Source organism: Haemaphysalis longicornis, unplaced genomic scaffold, assembly GCF_048455015.1.
Source record: "Haemaphysalis longicornis isolate Haplotype H1 unplaced genomic scaffold, Haemaphysalis longicornis Haplotype H1 scaffold_3, whole genome shotgun sequence".
In the NCBI taxonomy this organism is placed as follows: Eukaryota; Metazoa; Arthropoda; class Arachnida; order Ixodida; family Ixodidae; genus Haemaphysalis; species Haemaphysalis longicornis.
The window spans coordinates 228249829-228267578 of record NW_027526335.1 but is presented as its reverse complement, the minus strand read 5'-3'; the positions used below and the strand labels follow the sequence as shown (position 1 = coordinate 228267578).

Here is a 17750-nt window from a genome sequence, read left to right as displayed (position 1 = left end):
ACAAGGGTTCATCCAGAATTTCGCTTTTGGGGGTTGTCCAAATTCTCCTCATGGGGAGTTGGGGGGGATTTTGAGTTAGGAGGGGGCATTGAAGAAATCCCTGTTTAAATTTTACAATGCTCCAATAGGAATTAGAGTATTTGAAAACAGCTGGGGCATGATTAATCCATAAAAGCACTGGGGTGAAGCTACATAACAATCTGGGGCTTCAGCATTTTTTTTCAGTGAAACGTACCATTTACTGCCAAACTGTTCACTGTGAAGTATTTGTTTCTGTATAACAGCACGTTGCGCCGTATCCTCCAAAACAGTGTATGACAGACGCTAGACGTACACATTTGTGCCCTGCCTGTCCACACTGTATTTTCCCTTTTTTAAGTAACAGTCAGAAGCCCTACCAAACAACGATGTCAAGACATGCTTTGGCTCATACCAAGGCAAGCACAGTTTGTTGCTGCAGCCTTGGTTGCTTTTCTTTAGCGACAAACTCAATCGGCTGTGCAGATGTAATTCAGGGCGTGTAGGCAGGGATTCTATCTTCTATTTTCACACGGGCCGCTGGGAGCGGCCTGTAACATTCTTTTCGCTGGTCGCTGCCGCAAACTGTACCTATTTGCTGTACCCATCACGGTTTTCGCGTCGTTCGTCGCTTCGGTTGCTTTTTCTAATGTTGCGCCTTAAGCTATCCCCACGTACTCTAACTACTTCATAGGTTTTTGCTGCTGTCAGCAGTCGTTTTACACAAAAGGTTTGCTGTCATTAATTGTATTAGCGTGATGTGGCTTGTCTGCAAGATCGGTGCGTGACAAACAAGCGTTACCAAACTAGCGGCGTATTTTATTTCATTCCTGGCTACCGTCGCTTGCATGGAAGAGATCGGGGATGATCTGAGATAGCTTTGCTTGGGTAAAATAAGGGAGCTTTGGCTAAATCGCTTGTAACACTAGCGTGGTTGGTCTTGTCAGCAAGATCGGTGCGAGAAAAGGAAGCGCTATAGGCCTCGTGCGCTGGTAAGGTGGCGCCACTGAATTGCAACCAGTGGCGCCCCCTCCGGCACAGCGCCGCATTTTTTGCGCGTAGCGCCGCCGCCGCCGTTCCGTGCAACGCAGCTCGGCCATGTCTTTTTCTATGGCTCGGCCGACCCCGCGCGAGGCCAGCATGACGGCGCCAAGCGGATCGTGCGTGCTGTATTGCGGCTTTAGAAAAATAGAGAGCCCTGAGGAGTATTTCAAGGGCAGTTGCTTCAGGCGCGGCATCAAACTTTACGCCAGCAACCACGTCTACGGCGTTAAAGAAGAAATTCTCAGCGAGACGGCGCCGTCTGAAATTGTGGCCAGGTGCATCCCTCAGATGAAAAGCAATTGCGACTACGACGTGCGGCCGGAGGTGAGTGAATTGTATTGGAGATACCTTTATGTGTTTATTTCACGTACATGGTGATTTGTTTTGTTTATGTAGTTGTCGCCGAACCCAAGGCGCATTTTGCGAGGCAGGTGTTCCTGCAAGGCTGGCTGCCGCGGTTGGTGCAAACACGCGGCGGCGGTGGCCGTTTACATAAACAGCCACGAAGAAAAATACTGCACGGAGTTGCCGCGTGCTTGGGGAAAACCTTTTGCGCGACCGACCCTGGACACGAAGAAGGAGATAAAGGAACTGTTTGCAAGTAAGCACGAGGCACGCTTTCTTGAATAGTTCAAGTTATTGAACATTGAAGTACGAGCGCTTTTTTTATTGCGTTATTCAACTTGAGAATGATTTGTGCAGGTCGCACCAGTGCTCAAACCACTGTGCCCGAAAACGGTACATGCACAATTCCCGGGCGTGATGTGCGCGTTCGCGAACATGATCACGTGTGAGGGCAGCAACGACGAAAATGCAGATTCAACCCGCGCTTCGACGGACGCTGTAGACGAAATTTGTCTCAATCTCGGCGTCGAGGTGGTCAGATCGCTGCTCGGGGAAGTGCGAGAGACGTATTCAACCATGCAGGTGGCGAGCACGCTACCCCTGAAAATAAACAGGTGTAACCTGCTCGCTATGGTGGAGCAGAGAGAGAAAACGTTTTACAAAACGTTTGTGGAAAAAAGCCTGGAGGAGTTAGCGGAGATCGCGCTTTTAACCCGGGGCCAGGCTGCTGTAGACATGTTTGTTATATCTGCAACCTTAATATGCTTCACAGCGTGTTGTGCTTTTTATACAAAATGGCATATTTTGTTGCAGATGGCACCAAGAGCGGAAGTAGCGGATCACAAGCACGACGGCCCACCGCAACAAAACAAGGAAGCAAGCATTTGAAGCACTTGCAAATGCACTCGCTGCACCGCGCCCATTCTGGGCGCAAGCCGCAACTTACGGTAAGGATTCACGTATGGGCTCACAAGCTTAAACATTTGCTCTATCCGTCCCTTCTACTTGCAGTAAATAAGGTTCCTAAATGCACGCGAATAAACTAAATTTCATGAAAGAGGTCATATAACCAAAAAGAGGGAAGTTTGTTGAACAAACAAACTTTCTCACGTGGAAACTCCTCAGTCCACATAAACACATTTCTTTTTTTTTCTTTTTGCAGGCAGAGACACCGAAGCCGAAGACAGGAGGGAGCTGTCAATGGCCATTGAACTCCCTATACATGAGGTAATCATTCCGCACACTTCTCAACAAACTGTGAACTTATCTTGCCTCACCTTCCTCGGCAGGTCGGACTCGTGGTCCATCCAGAGCAGCCGTGGTTGTGTGGCAGTCCCGATGGGCTCGTTATCACCGGTGAAACAACCCGCCTGGTCGAAATTAAGTGCCCATTCGTTCTGCAGGACAGCATGCTCATAGACTACGAGAAAGGCATCAGCCACGTAAAGTTCATTCAATGCGTGACGACAAGCTGACACTTAAGAGCAGCCACGAGCAGCCACCCAGCTCATGGTGATGCTGTACGTATTAAACCGCACTGATGCCTTGTTTTTTGTGTATTCCAAAAAACAAAGCATCACCGTTGAAGTTAAACGAATTGACAAATTCCTGGCCGAATACATTCCCAAGCTGGAATGTTTTTATTTTACGCACCTTCTAAAAGCCCTTGCAAAGAAGTAAAACAAGACGCAGGGAGTAGATTATGAGGTTTAACGCGTAGAAGCTACACCTGGGCTCTGATATGCGCCGTAGCAGAGGGCTCTAGATTATTTCTCACCACGTGGGGATCTTGAACGTGCGTCGAAATCTTGACAGACGGGAGTGTTCACTTTTCGCCTCCTTCAAAAAGGCAACCACCTGTGTGTGTTCAGTTTTATGCTGCTGTAGCACACTTGATGTTCTCTATCTTGTCTTTTTATAATCATTGTATAACGTTGCTCCTGTTCTGATCTTTTTTTTTTTCTTCTTTGATTGTAATGTCAACTGTAGCCGTAGTAGACCGCTGTCAGGCACAGTTCGCCTGCCTGTGGCCTCTGTACGCCAGGCTACTTCTGTCTGAATAATGTTTCAAAAGTAATTCAGCCTATTCTTTTAAAATGCACGTACCGCTTCAAGCCTCGTTACAGTGGTTTGATGCGTTGACAGCGAAAATGAAAACAAAAGTAAATAATCACAACACCTGAAATGTCGTACTACACCTTGGTGAGTTTATTTCACTGAATTTATGATACACAACAATTACTGGGGCAAACTGTGGAAGTTTATTCTGGTGCATGCATGGTCAAGCACTGTTTACATTGTCGAGCTTACTAGAATTCAGGATTGGTTGCTGCAGGTTGGCGAGAATGCAGCACATGCGCACTATGCTGCCCATGTAAGGAATTAGGTCCTCAGAAACCCTATTGTTCAAGACGTTGTAGATCTTGAGTCGTTGAATGACTCTCTCAACATGTATTCTCACTTGGGCGATGTTCATATGTAAATTGTACGTTTCCCTTTGAGAAGGGCGGCAGAACAACAATCCCTTGCTGGCCTTCCGCTGGTGCTCTGATTCCAGGGAAACCCTTGTCTGCCAGTATGACATCCTCAGGGTCAATTCGGCGCAGAAATCCGGAATTAAGGGTAATTTGTGCGTCCGAAGTGCGACCACCATATGCGTCTGACACAAACGTAACTATGCCATTCGGCAGAATTCCTATCAAAAACTTCAGAGTATAACCCCCCTTATAGTGAGAGAAAAGAGCACGGCGTTGTTTAAGAGTGGGTGGCTCCTCTGTTCTTAGTTCGGTGTAGTCTATGATATTCCGGCAGCGAGGTTAGTGCACCTTAAAACATGCAGGCATTGATGCTTGCACAGTGCCCAGGGAAGGTTCAGGAATCCACGCTTTCATCGCCGTCAACAAATTGCTCAAATCAAAGAAAAATATGCGCTTACAGCCTTCCTATGCAGGCCAAAAAGGACACCAAGACTGGCAAATGATATTCCTAACTTTAGTTTCATCAAGAAAATCACAAGCTTATGTGAAACTGGGACATCAATCTGCCTGACAGTTACGGGGAATAAAATGGCCAGAAGCAACGCGAACACATTTGCACTCACACCGCACAGTTCCCTGAAAGAGTCTGCTCTGTTGCTGATCGAATCATATCCAAGAAATACACAAGTCCGTTCTTCTGGCCCGGTGCATGCAGTGGCTGTCGCCACTTTCGTCTGCGTGTCGCTGTCCACGGTGTCGGTGTGGCACACTTGCGTCGACGCTGTTCCGTGACATGCCACGGAGAGGAATATAGTGCAACGGCCTCCGGACGAGAGCTCATCTGTCTGAGTAGCCTGCAAATATGCATGTGCAGAAACAGTGAGTTCATAACGTTATACGTACTATTATGTCACCGACAAAGGACAAATTACATATATTAAGCGCTGTGAAATTGTCTGACAGTGTGAAGCACAACTGCACTTACAAGCAAACATGAAAAACGTGGGACAATCAGTCCTTCCAAACATTTACGTTATTTCAGTTGTGTGCATTTATAAGCGGAGTGTTTTTTTTTGTTTGACATGGGGATGGGGGTGAAGGAGGATGGGGCATATACAAAATATGGGGCATATAAAAGCGCATCTCTACTAGAACCACTACGACTGAACAGCCGCACTTTTATCATGCCCTCATTTCCTCACTTGTGTCGTTATTGTTGCACTTCACGCACTGAGAAGAAATAACGAAGAGCTGGCAACTTCTACTGTTACACCACATGTAATGGAATTTAATGTTACATGAGATGTTGGTTTTTCTATATGACAATTTGAGTTGATTTCAAATTCAGTGCAATAAGCGCTGTAAGTACCACCCTAACTCGTGCTTAGAATACGACTGAATATCGGGTAAGTGCACTGCTAGTTGTTACACTGGGAAGTGATCACAAAATACAAAAGGCATTCAAATTCGAGAAATTGCATTCTCCTTTAGTGACGCAAAGCGTTATACATATGAACTATGAAGTAATCTGCAATGTAGTTATTAAAAGCGTATCCAGCACAGAAGTGTACCATATCAAAACAATTTACCGAATAAAAAATTGCACTAGGTCACACCCCATGCAAGTGGAGCCAAGCTCTCTCCCTTTGCATCATTGCCCTAAAAACGAGATGCCAATCATTTCATGCTCACTTGATCATTTTTCATCATTAACATCTAATCATTACCACATCTTTCTGCATTGCGGCAAAATTTAGTGCAGAAAGTTTGTTTCTAAACGTGTTTAATTCTCTCTCTCAATCCGTTTGCGCATGGTGAAAGCACTTTCGTTTCACAAAGCCATCAGTGAATTCTCGTGACAGCAAAGGTATACTTGTACTAAACAATCCAGCCACACGGTTAATTCAATCAGACCAGCTGCTCACCGTGGAAGCAAACATGGTGCAACTTCCTGGCGACTCTGGCGGTGTGATGCAAAGGTGGTCGGCGGCTCTTCTGAATCTGCAGGTGCTTCAGGCGTGGCGTCCGACGCGAACGACTTTGCCGCGACTGCCGAGACACTCCGACGGTGAACACTTAAAAACATTCACACGAAGGAATATGCATTGCTACGCAGTTAATCACAGCAACTTTGTTACAACTAATTTTAAGGATCCAAAACAATATAATGTTGCATGATGGCGGTTCGCTGCGAAAGTCTTTGCCGACGCAATGCGCGCACAAATAGCTACACGCGCACAAACCAGAAAATGTGCACTTACCGCTGATATCTCTCGAGCATCGTTCCTGCTGTAACGCCGTCGCCTCTCCCGTAGCACGCCGGAAATATGGACGGCACATACGCAGGGTGACCAGCGACCGAGCTCTTTGCGTTGCCACCAAAGTTAGCGCTGCAAATTCGGCTTCTGTCTCGTACCGGCAGCCAAACGCCTCCTTCTGGGCTAATAACCAACGACGGAAAAAAATTACGAGGTCAAATATCGAAATAACGCCATGTACAATACACAATGGACCAAAAGAGAGGGCAAACGCGCTTGTTTACCTTGCACGACGAATAGCTCTAATCCAGCGCAGCCTGCGCTCCTCTTCTTACGGCTTCCACGGAAACGAATAAAAACTGATTTTGGGCAACTTCCCAGCAGTGTTGGTGTAGCTGTTATGGCATCCGTAGACGCAACAGTACATCGATTTGCTTTTTTTCGCCCGCACAGGCGCCATTCCACAACACTTTTTTACCGGCGGCGGCTAATTTCGCTGGGCCCCGTACGCGCAAGATATGCCGCGGAGGCTGCCAGGTGGCGCTGCATGTACGGCCAAAGCAGCAGCGCATGAGCCCTATAACTGCCGAAATGTCTAAACTACGGTCAAAACAAGACACAAGCAACAATATCCGTTGACATCTTGGTAATTATAATACATTCTTAGCTTACGGAAACCACTTGCTAGGATAGTGCCGGGAGTCTCCCCCCAGCTCTCAGAGGGTGCAGGCATGCACAAAGACGGCTCCTCGAGAGCGGAAGGCGCGAGCGCGCCGAACCGGTCCTCTGCGCCACCCGAAGTGCCCGCCGCTCGGACGGGCTACCGTACCGTGTGTCAGCTCGCTCCCACGATTCGCAGAAACCTCTCCGCCGAGAAACGCGAACGGTTGGCCACGGGGCTCTTAACCTCTCAACACCTCCGGGGCTGCCGCCGAAGACGCGGAGAACGACCGCAATTTACGGCCACGGCCGCGCCGCGAGGCCCCGAGCTTTTCAAGAGCACGAACGCGCCCCTGGCTTGGGTGTGTTATTCCCGAGAACAGGGAGACGCCAGACGCAACGCGGGTGTTTATGTTCGCTCTCTCTCTCTCGCTTACGTGTGTGTTGTTCACAAGGGAGTCGCCCCACGCCTGTGCACCGCGTCAGACGTTTTCTCTCCGTGCTCCTCTGTCCTGATCTACTGTAGCCTCAGTTTTTCTCTATTATTAAACCTTTAAATTCTCGAAACCTAGTTTCTTCTATTCGATCTTCATTCGAGCCACGACCTAGCTCACATGGCGCAGCCGACAGGATTCGAACCTGTGCGGGGAAACCCCAATGAGCTAGGTCGTGGCTCGAATGAAGATCTAATAGAAGAAACTAGGTTTCGAGAATTTAAAGGTTTAATAATAGAGAAAAACTGAGGTTACAGTAGATCAGGACAGAGGAGCACGGAGAGAAAACGTCTGACGCGGTGCACAGGCGTGGGGCGACTCCCTTGTGAACAACACACACGTAAGCGAGAGAGAGAGAGAGAGAGAAAACATTTATTGCCCAGTCACCGACCTAAGTCCAGGTCAAACGACGGATCCTGAGGCGTCACTGTCTTCATAGTAGTCCAGAATGTCCTTGGAGATCTTCTGCATATGAAGGCAGAGAGCCTCCTGGGCGGCCCGAACGTCTGTTCCGTGCGGGGGAGCCAGCCAAGTGTCCCACGAGGTGATGCGGGAGAGGGAGGGGGGAAGCTTTGGGGGGTGGCAGTCCCAGTAGGAGTGGGGAATAGAGGGGTATGCGCCGCAAGAAGGGCAGGTTGGGGGACCGGAGCACTTGCGAATGCGATGTAGAATGTGGTGAGATGGGAGGGAGCGGGTATGAGCCTGGCGGAGAAGAACGGTTTGGGCGCGAGTGAGGCGCGGGTCTGGAGAAGGGTAGACTTGGCGGGCGAGGCGATAGGAAAGTAAAGTGAATTTACGGGTCTCGCGATCATGAAGACGAGTGGAAGGAGGATGGTATGAGGTTGGCCAGAGCATAGACGGACCCGGCGATAGATCTCGGGAAAGCGCGTTTACTCTTGCGTTGCCGTCTATGTTAGCGTGGCCAGGTACCCATACCAGGACAAAGAGGTGAGAAGGATGTCTGTTGAGAGTGTCAGTCACTACGTTAGAAGAAAAGGGGTTGACGGTATAGCGTAAATAATTTCGAATGGCGGATTGCGAATCTGTGAAGATATAAGTGGGGTGTTCGGTGGAGGTTGTGAGAGCAGCATGCTCTATGGCAAGAGCGATGGAGTGCTCTTCTAGGGAGGTGGCATCTGGTGGGCAGAAAAAAGGCGTTTGTGCGGAAACCAACGACGAGTGGCGTAAAAAGGCTGCGGTTCCTATTTGCGTAGAGGGAAAATGACTGGCGTCTGTAAAATATACCGCTGATCCTTGCTTTTCTAGAAAGGAGACACGTTTGGTGAGGGCTTTACAGCGTAGAAAGCGGCGGGTGGCATGCCTGGAGGTGTTCATATTCTTAGGCAGGGGCTCTATGCGGATACGAGGGAACGTGGCCCAAGGAGGGGAAGTTGTGGGGATTGGAGGAAGCGAAGAAGTAGGTTAGGCCATCGTCTGCAACAGTGCCCGACCCTGGTGAGATGTCTGAGAGCGAACATAAACACCCACGTTGCGTCTGGCGTCTCCCTGTTCTCGGGAATAACACACCCGAGCCAGGGGCGCGTTCGGGCTCTTGAAAAGCTCGGGTCCTCGCTGCGCGGCCATGGCCGTAAATTGCGGTCGTTCTCCGCGTCTTCGGTGGCTGCCCCAGAGGTGTTGAGCGGTTAAGAGCCCCGTGGCCGACCGTTCCCGTTTCTCGGCGGAGAGGTTTCTGCGAATCGTGGGAGCGAGCTGACACCTGCTTCCCACCCTGCCGACGGGTAAGCTAAGTGAAAACTCGGTGTTTTTGCATGGCGACCCGTCGGCACGGCCGTACAAGATCGACGACATTGCAGCGGCTCTCAGCGCTGTGACTGACTTGAAGAAGAACACCGGCCTAGGACCTTTTCAGTTTAACCATGTATGGAGGGTTACGTTCCAGTCGCCCGAAGAAATGAAAGAACTGGCCTTGAAGGGGGAAATCGAGGCGAAAGGAAAAAGGTGCGTGGTCATTGACCAGAACAATCAGGAAAAGAAAGTGAAGCTCCACTGGGTACCCACAACCGTGCCAAACGAACTTCTGGTGCACCACCTGGAACGCTTCGGTGTCGTCAAAAGTGTTTCGTTCGAGAAGTGGTGACGCCCAAACATGGACCACATGGGAAGCACCACGAGAGTGGTGCAGATCGTGCCGAGGGACGCGAACTCCCTTGATGCGATACCCCACCAGGTCACCAACTACGGAAACCTGGTCCTAATAGAAGTACCCGGCCGGCCTGCCATGTGCCTGCGCTGCCAAATGCTCGGCCACATGCGGCGGCAGTTTACAACGCCCTGGTGTCGTGTCTGTCGCACGTTTGGACACGACAGAGCCGCGTGTGTGCAAAGCTACGCCGCCAAGGCCAGAGGCAAGCGCGCGGAACAACCCCTCGATGAGTTTATGGACATCGAAGAAATGCAAGAAACAATGAACCCACAGCCTTCCTCCCAGGCAAAGGGCGTTCAACCCGCCAAGGAAAATGAAAGGAATGAAGGCGCCGACAACGTCTCCCCCCCCTGGCGAGACCTTGGATACAGCTGCCGGGAAGGAGGGAGGTGTCCCTGACTTGCCACTGGAAAATGACGCAGCCGCAACCCCCCGCCCCCTTCTTCAAAACGCCGCCGGAACCGAGCAAGAACAGGCAGCGGAGGAGGAAAACGAGCAGGAAACCAGCCGAGAAGGAAAGGACGCGGCGCCGACGCCCATCAGCGACCCGTGCCCCTCCACCTCGGCTGCCAGCCAGGGAGCACCTCAATAGAGAAGAGTCGAAACACGACGTCAGGCACGAGCCAAGCAAGCCGCCACCACCCCAGACGGTCAGGAGGGGAAGAGGCCCACCACAAAAGACGCACCACCGAGAATTCCTGAACAGCTCAGGGGGAACAGCAAACAGCCCCAGCTCAAGACGGCAGGACCGCCTCCCCCACCGGCTGTGCGGACACGACACCGCGCGACACAAGTTATCATCAATCGAAGACAGCCAAAATTTTGTCCGCCTACTCGGCCACAAATTCTCGTGCTTCCACATCTGAACTTCAGCCCGCGCAGGCGGTACAACCATTTTAATACGGAAAAACCCTTCCCTCAAAATTGTTCACTGCGAGCTCGCAGAAAACGGCCGTTTTTGCCTCGTTGATGTCCTCGTGGGGAGCGAGCTGGTGCGATTCGCGTGTGTCTACGCCCCCAATGAAACAGCAGCTCGCTCGGACCTGTTTAACGCCCTGCGGCCTTACTTGTGTGTGTCTGGGGCAGTTTGCCTTGGGGGTGACTTCAACGGTGTGTTGAGGGCTAACGACAGAACAGGGAGAGGTGGTGGCGTCGACGCATCGTCCCGTGTTTTGAGCGCAGTCCTACGGGACAGCGACCTGTCCGACGTAGCCTTGGGGCGCAGCTGGCCAACCAAACGCTACACGCGCTGGCAGGGCTCGTCCCACGCGCGTCTGGACCGGATCTACGTGTCGGGGGAGGGGGTTACACGAGTGTCCGACTCACTGTCACTCCCATCTCGTTCTCTGACCACGGCCTCGTAACGTGCACCCCACGGCCCTTAACACATACACGGCTAAGCAGACCTCAAGTACCCGATGGCTAATGAACTCCACAGTACTTAAAAATGAGACATTTGTCGAAAAGACTCAAAAAGAAACTGAAGCACTTCGGCCGGGAACCATTAGTGTGGAAAAGTGGGAAACTTTTAAAGCGCGCATAAAGAGTTTTTATTTATTTATTTGTAGATACTGCCATCTCGTAACGAGACCTTAGCAGGGTGGGTTACATCTTTGTAACGAGTACATAACATGACACAAAGTTATACAGAAATATAGTCGATGGCAGGTAATAGAAACAAAAGACAGCAACAACAATCAAAGCAAGTGCGACTCGAATAAAGATAATGAACTTAATGAAACAACATCATTCGCCAGGTCATTCCAATGTACAATGGTACGTGTGAAAAAAGAATATTTAAAACAGTTATTTCGCGGAACAAGTGGTGTAATCATAAGGGAGTGACGTTTTCTGGTAGCATAACCTGAAGAAAAGGATAAAATGTGTGACGTATCCACACGGTAGTGCCCTTTGACTAACTGAAAAAGAAAGTTTAAGCGACAGATGCGATTTCTCTCTGAAACTGATTTGAACCCACTTCTGTTTAGGAGTTCAGTAATGGAGGAGCGACCATATGAGTTATATATAAATCGAACTGCTTTCTTTGTATTCTTTCTAATTTTTCTATATTATTCCTAGTGAAAGGGTCCCAAATGACGACTGCGTACTCCATTATCGGGCGAATTATTGAATTGTAAGCAACAAGGCGTAGATTGGGTGTGGCGGACTTTAACGAACGCCTTTAACAGTCACCATAGGGCGCGAGGAGGCCGCACGAAAAAAAGAAAAAAAGGGCCGCCTCACGGAGACTCTCTGCGCGCTCATTGAGGCTGATGAAGAAAAACCAGGGGAGTTTAAAGATGATATCCGGTTAATTAAAGAAGAGCTCCGGGGAGAGCTTGAGAAGAGTTTTTGGGGAGCCCTGGTACGGAGCAGGGAGCAAAAGGTAGAGTTCGAGGCAAGGCCATCGAAACTTTTTGCAGCCTTCGAAAGGGAGAACTCGGCACAGAAAAATATCACGGAGGTCAAACATCCCGCAGGCGTGGCAAGAAGCAATGAGGAAGTCGCAAGAGCTTTCGCTGAATATTATGCAGAACTATTCTCTCGACGGTCAGTCCTAGATGCAATCCCAGCTGAAGTGCTAAATCAAATTCCCAAAATACCTGAAGAAACCAAAGATTTTATCAACACCCCCATAACCGAAGCGGAAATAGAGCGTACCATCAAGAGCCTACCGCGGAACAAATCTCCTGGACCTGATGGTATCATCTCAGAGTTCTATAAGGCTTTTAGAAAGGAACTGAGCCCCATCCTAGCCATGGTCTTCGAAGAAATAAGAAAACAGAAGCGCCTGCCATCCTCCATGCGGACAAGCCACCTGGCCTTAATCCCCAAAAAAGTACCCACCGATTCTATCCCCGACGTCGCTGATTACCGTCCGATCAGCCTTCTCTCAACAGACTGCAAGATCCTGGCCCGAGTTCTCGCCGGACGGCTGGAGAGTGCACTGAGCGCTGTAGTGTGTCCTCACCAGACATGCGGTTTCAAGGGGCGGTCCATCAATTCCAACCTACATCGCATGAGGGTAGCCATCGAGGCGGCTGAATCAGGTCTGCTACCTTTGGCCATCGTTCAACTGGACCTGAGGAAAGCGTTCGATCAGGTGGACCACAATTTTCTACTGGATCTCCTCCAACAATGCGGAATCGGTGACACAATGATCGATTGGATCAAAACTTGCTACGAGGACATATCTACCTGCGTAGTAACAAATAGGTCTGTCGGAACGCCCATAGACATCCACTGGTCGGTGCGCCAGGGCTGCCCCATGTCACCCATCCTATTCACCCTCTATCTTGAGCCACTTTGCCGTATGGCCCTTGCATCCGAGGTCATCAATGGCCTGAAGATGGGAGACGAGGAGCTCCGTGTTCTCGCCTATGCGGACGACGTGGCCTTCATTTGCACTCCTGGATCACAAGTGGGCGAGGTAATTAAACTAGCAAACCAGTTTTGCCGCTTTTCGGGAGCAGAGCTAAACTTACTTAAGTCGAGGGGAGCCTGGTTGGGTGATTGGGCCTCCAAACCAAGTTGCCTATTTGGAAGGGCCTGGGAAGAGGAGATGTCCAATTACTTGGGCGTCAACCTCAAACAAAGCGTCGCAGTCAAAAATCGGTGGAAACCCAAGCTGTCAGCTGTGGAAAGAAAGCTGCAACCATGGAGAAATAGAAACATGGCTCTGTTCACGAGGGCTCATGTGTGCAATGCGATTGCATACCCCGCAGTGCTGTATGGGGCCCGCATAACTTCCATCGACGCAGACACCCTCAATAGGCTGCACCGGTCCTGTGCGCTGTTTCTCTGGCGGTCCACATTCGAGCCCATGCGCCGCTCAAACCTCTTCTGGAGCCTAGAAAAGGGTGGGTTTGGGCTCGTCAACGCGGAGCTCAAACTCACTAGCCAACGGTTCTTGTACTTTCTGCGTCTACGCGATCCGTTCCTAGTGGCAGCCACGCAGTGCCTGGGCACCAGACATTTGGCCCCGTGGCTTGCCACGACAGCATCACTCTGCTTTGACACGCGCGGAACGAGGTTCTACAAAGAAATCGCGCTAGCCTTAGCCCTGCTCGAGCAGCATTTCTTTTGGGATTATCTTGTCAAAACAAAACCCAGAAAACTGTACTGGGACCTCGTGGAGAAGGTCCTGCCGCCCCCTCTCTACCGACAACCCCCAATACCCAACGATGTCTTGAAGCGAGTAAGACGACTTCGTGTGCCCACCTCCACATGGGGGTGCTGCCCGCAAAGGCACGTCTGGAGGATAAGGGTTTCGTTCTCCATGGCGGCGCGGGTTGTCTCCTCTGTGGAAAACGCGAGAAGGCAGAACACGTCCTCAGAGATTGTAACGCCGCGGCCGTCTTCTGGGACGAGCTGCAGACCGCGTACACCGAGCGATGGGACCTGTCGTGGTCAGGCCTCCGGCACCTGAGTGCGCCCACAGAGAACAAGGCGCTTCGGGACTGCGTGCTTGTCCTGGGTCTCCACTCGCTGTGGAGGGCTCGAGTGGATGCAGTGGAGTGCTCCAGGAACCCCAGGCCTACCTGGCGGCACTTCACGGCAAAGGCTGAATGGACAGTGAGCGTGTTGGGGGCATCAGATTCTGACACGGAGCTCTGCGACTCACTGCAAAAAGGATGCCAAGCACTGCAGCGCTTTAAAGAAAAAGAGATGCAGCGCTGGCAATGGCTGTGATCTTGCCTCACCAGTACTTTGTAGAGACGCTTTTCACCTCTGAACAGGCTTTCTACATCCTTGCCCAGAGTTTACACTCATATGTGAACATGTTACCTTCACACGATTCCCAGTTCATGTACTCTGATATTACACTGTCTCAGGATGTTATATTTTCCTGCTTGTTTGTTCGTTGCTGCCACCGCAGTCCCACTACGTTGCTTACTCCGCGGCTCAAGTGAAGGCACGCCTAAAGGTGATTGGAGTCCCTGTGGCGACAGTATGTACGCGTACCAGCATTGGTCACCGCATCGAGCGTGCCAGTGCATTATGTATATATGTATATCCTTGTAAAAAAAATTGTGTTTGGAAAAAAAAAGCTAGGGTAGTGCAGTGGTAAAATGCTAGTCTCAAGTTTTGAAAGTCGCTAGTTCGAATCTCGGGAAAGACTTTTTTTTTGTCCGCGAGGAATTTAATAGCTTTTTTTTAACAAGGGTAAGCGCTTGTTCTTTGCTTGCAATCACGCCAACGCTGGCGATTTGTTCCGTCTCTTTCTCTAAAAAAGGAAAAGAAACCGCCGAGAATTAACCGGAATAAAGGCCGTCAAAACTATCGAAACTACTTTAACATCAGTGTAAATGTGTCAGGGTCTTTCATTACTATGTACTTATGCGTATTAAAACCTCAATTTGAAGATATAAACTTGTTATAGCTTTCAGAAACGGAAAGATTATTGCCAATATTCCCGTACTAACACGACTTTTGTCAAACATAGAGGTGCTGCTATTGCAGCCTGGCAACTATGTCACATTGTGTGTGCGTTTGTGAGAATCCCGCGTTTGTGCTCTGCTGTTTGCATCAGTTTTAGCTGCAGATTTCTAGCTGAAATCATACTTATAGAAGTTTTATTGCGCGATGTCAGTCCTCATAACCTACGCATGTGTTGAAAACATGGGCACTGGAAGAACGATCATCGCCGCCCGCCTCAAAAGACTGCGCGTCAAAAGTGGATGGCATTGCTTCCGACCAAAGTGTATTGTTGTTCGCAAAGGGAAGACGACAGTGAAGAAGGATTTTACGTAGGAAACATCGTTTCTGCTAGGGTAAGTAGGCATGTTTTATAAATCTGTACTTGTTTGGAACGGGTTCTGGTGTTTATGGGTCAGCGGTTCACTAAACCCTCATCTCATTTTCTCTGAAATCCTAGGGGACTTGCGTACTTGCTGGGCGACCTGGATTTACCTGTCCACGGTTTCCGCGGCAGTCAGCATCAAATTACGCGTAAGCTAGACCTTAACTACGATGCTCGCGCTGTAGTAGAGGGCTGCTAATTATTTGACATCACGCGAGGTTCTTGGCTTAACACCTATGCGTTTTTGCGTTATGTGTCTACCAAAATCTGCCTTCGCGACTGCAGATCCCGTCGAAATTTCGCGTGAGCGGCCCAACGCTGTGATCAGTACACATTCGTGAATGCCTGCGGAATACGATGAAGGAACGTGGACAGAAGATGCCCTGGAAGTACATGCGAAAAAGCGGGCACTTCATTCCATAGGGGCAGCTCGCGGGAACTGTGGGGCTCGATATCAGAGGCATCTGCATTGTTGTAAATTAGTGATGAAAGTTAAGCAAGTTGTCAACATCCTAATATCCCGAAATTGCAGACCATACAGTGACTAACAAGGAACATGTAGGCCCGCACTCTCAACTCGATTTATATTGGAGAATCGAACTTGCGAAGACAAGCTAGGCAATACAATAGAGGATCCTCAACAAGCACACCCTAGTCCCTTTGAAAGCTATGGACCCAGATAAGCTGCTAGCATGCGTTCAATGCAAATTAGCGTAGCGGTAAGCTTTGGATATATCATGAATACTCCAATCGCATTACTGGCGTGTCTAATAAACACATCCTTAGTGTGAACTAAATTTCACTTTGTATGTTGCTGGAATGTTCTTATTATTGCCTTGAAGGTTAATGTCCTTAGGCGATTACAAATCCGCTTGATGTAAGCATTTGATCTTTGCGTGGCCTTCTCTTGTATTTCCACTACTTTCTGTGCACTCACAGATCGTGTACCTTCAGGTGCTGCTGCTGGCTGTCCTGGGTCGGCTGCCTGTCAGTCCAGTTCCCAAGGCTTTGCCAGGGCCTCCCCTGGCCAACCAACACTCCACCTGCTGGACCTAAGCTGCGGCCGGCCTTCCCTTGGTGCTCCGTATGCTTCGCCACCAGGAAAAGCCATTCCTTTGTCTGTCACCTGGCACCAAGTCACTCGGCACACCCCTTCAAACGCACGTCAGTTCCTCGGCCCCAGGCACTGCTGCCATTCAGCGCACCCATCAATTATGTACTTGCAGGTTAGTTATTGCACGTTGTGCAAACTTCCATTGTCATTATGTATACCTGTTAGCAGTGTTGTAGCCTCTGGTTATTGGAAACATTTTCGTGAAGCAGTGCTGTGCATTTTAAGCATGTTATTGGTTAGTGGGGATATTCAAGAGAATCTGGAGGCGCAGGAAGAGAAACCGAACTTTGTTTTAAAGGGTTCATTCGCATGGAATCAAGCCAGGCAATCCTTTTAAAATGTTTCCATACATATGCAGCGGGTGTGGAGAGGGCCTATCCATAATCCACATACTCATTCAATGCAAGGCACTTGACATGACACAATTCAAACACTTCCAACAACTATACACACGACATATTCCGCAACACCCGTCATACTTCTTAGGAGACAAACCCATGTTTTCACTCAAACGTGTTTTCGAGTTTCTTACCGACGTAAAATTTTTACATCTCATTTCTTATCATGCACCTTGACAACCTGGCCCTTTATACCAGTCATCTTAATTATGTGGAGTCTTGCTTTGTTTATTTTTACTTAAATGTTTTACTTTTACTTTCATGTCGCTCTCATAACACGACTTTTGTTTGGCGCTCTTTTCGCTTAGTTGGCCTTGAGCCATTAAAACCTGAACACCATCATCATCATAAAATCTTTCTATAAGGCTTGAAGAAATAACCATACAAACTGACGTGGAACTACTTTCTATTTTAGGTAAGCTTAAAATTCCACCTACTTCAGATCCTACTGGTATTATTTACAATACACTGAAGAGTACAGTCGACACTGTAGAATTCTGATGGCGCTATTTTCAGTCTCTCGACAGGCGCTATTCTCAGTGATGGGTGGATAGCCGAGGTAGTACGAACCTTTTCATCTGGATACCGTGCTTCACCATTAAACTACAGGCCAATTTCCCTAACAAGCACCATATGCAAGGTTGTGGAACATTTCATTCTCCCTCAAGTTACTAAGTACTTATAAAATGACATAATCATATTTGAATATCAGCATGGGGTTAAGAGTAACTCACAAGGGTTACTCTCGCAAAACGCAACTTTCTGGGATTCTTCAGGATCTACATTCATCCGTTGACGCAGGTTTACGTACTCCTGCAGTTTATCTCGATTTTTCTAACGCATTTGATCGCATTACACACCGCAGACTACTTCTCAGACTTCACCCTAATGTCCTCATTTGGATCACAGATTTCCTTCCTTGCTGAATTAAAGGGGCCCTAAACAGGGTTCCAAAGGTAGCGATTTTACGTGCTG

At 49.2% G+C, this 17750-nt stretch overlaps 1 long non-coding RNA gene across 1 annotated transcript; it reads right to left on the bottom strand.

The window, feature by feature from the left end:
- Nucleotides 1–3884: 3884 nt before the first annotated feature.
- Nucleotides 3885–6321, bottom strand: LOC144173736 (uncharacterized). The gene is made up of 3 exons (XR_013323374.1): nucleotides 6146–6321; nucleotides 5810–5959; nucleotides 3885–4738 (listed from the first exon to the last, which is right to left on the bottom strand). It is a non-coding gene; the product is annotated as an uncharacterized LOC144173736 (long non-coding RNA).
- Nucleotides 6322–17750: the final 11429 nt, after the last annotated feature.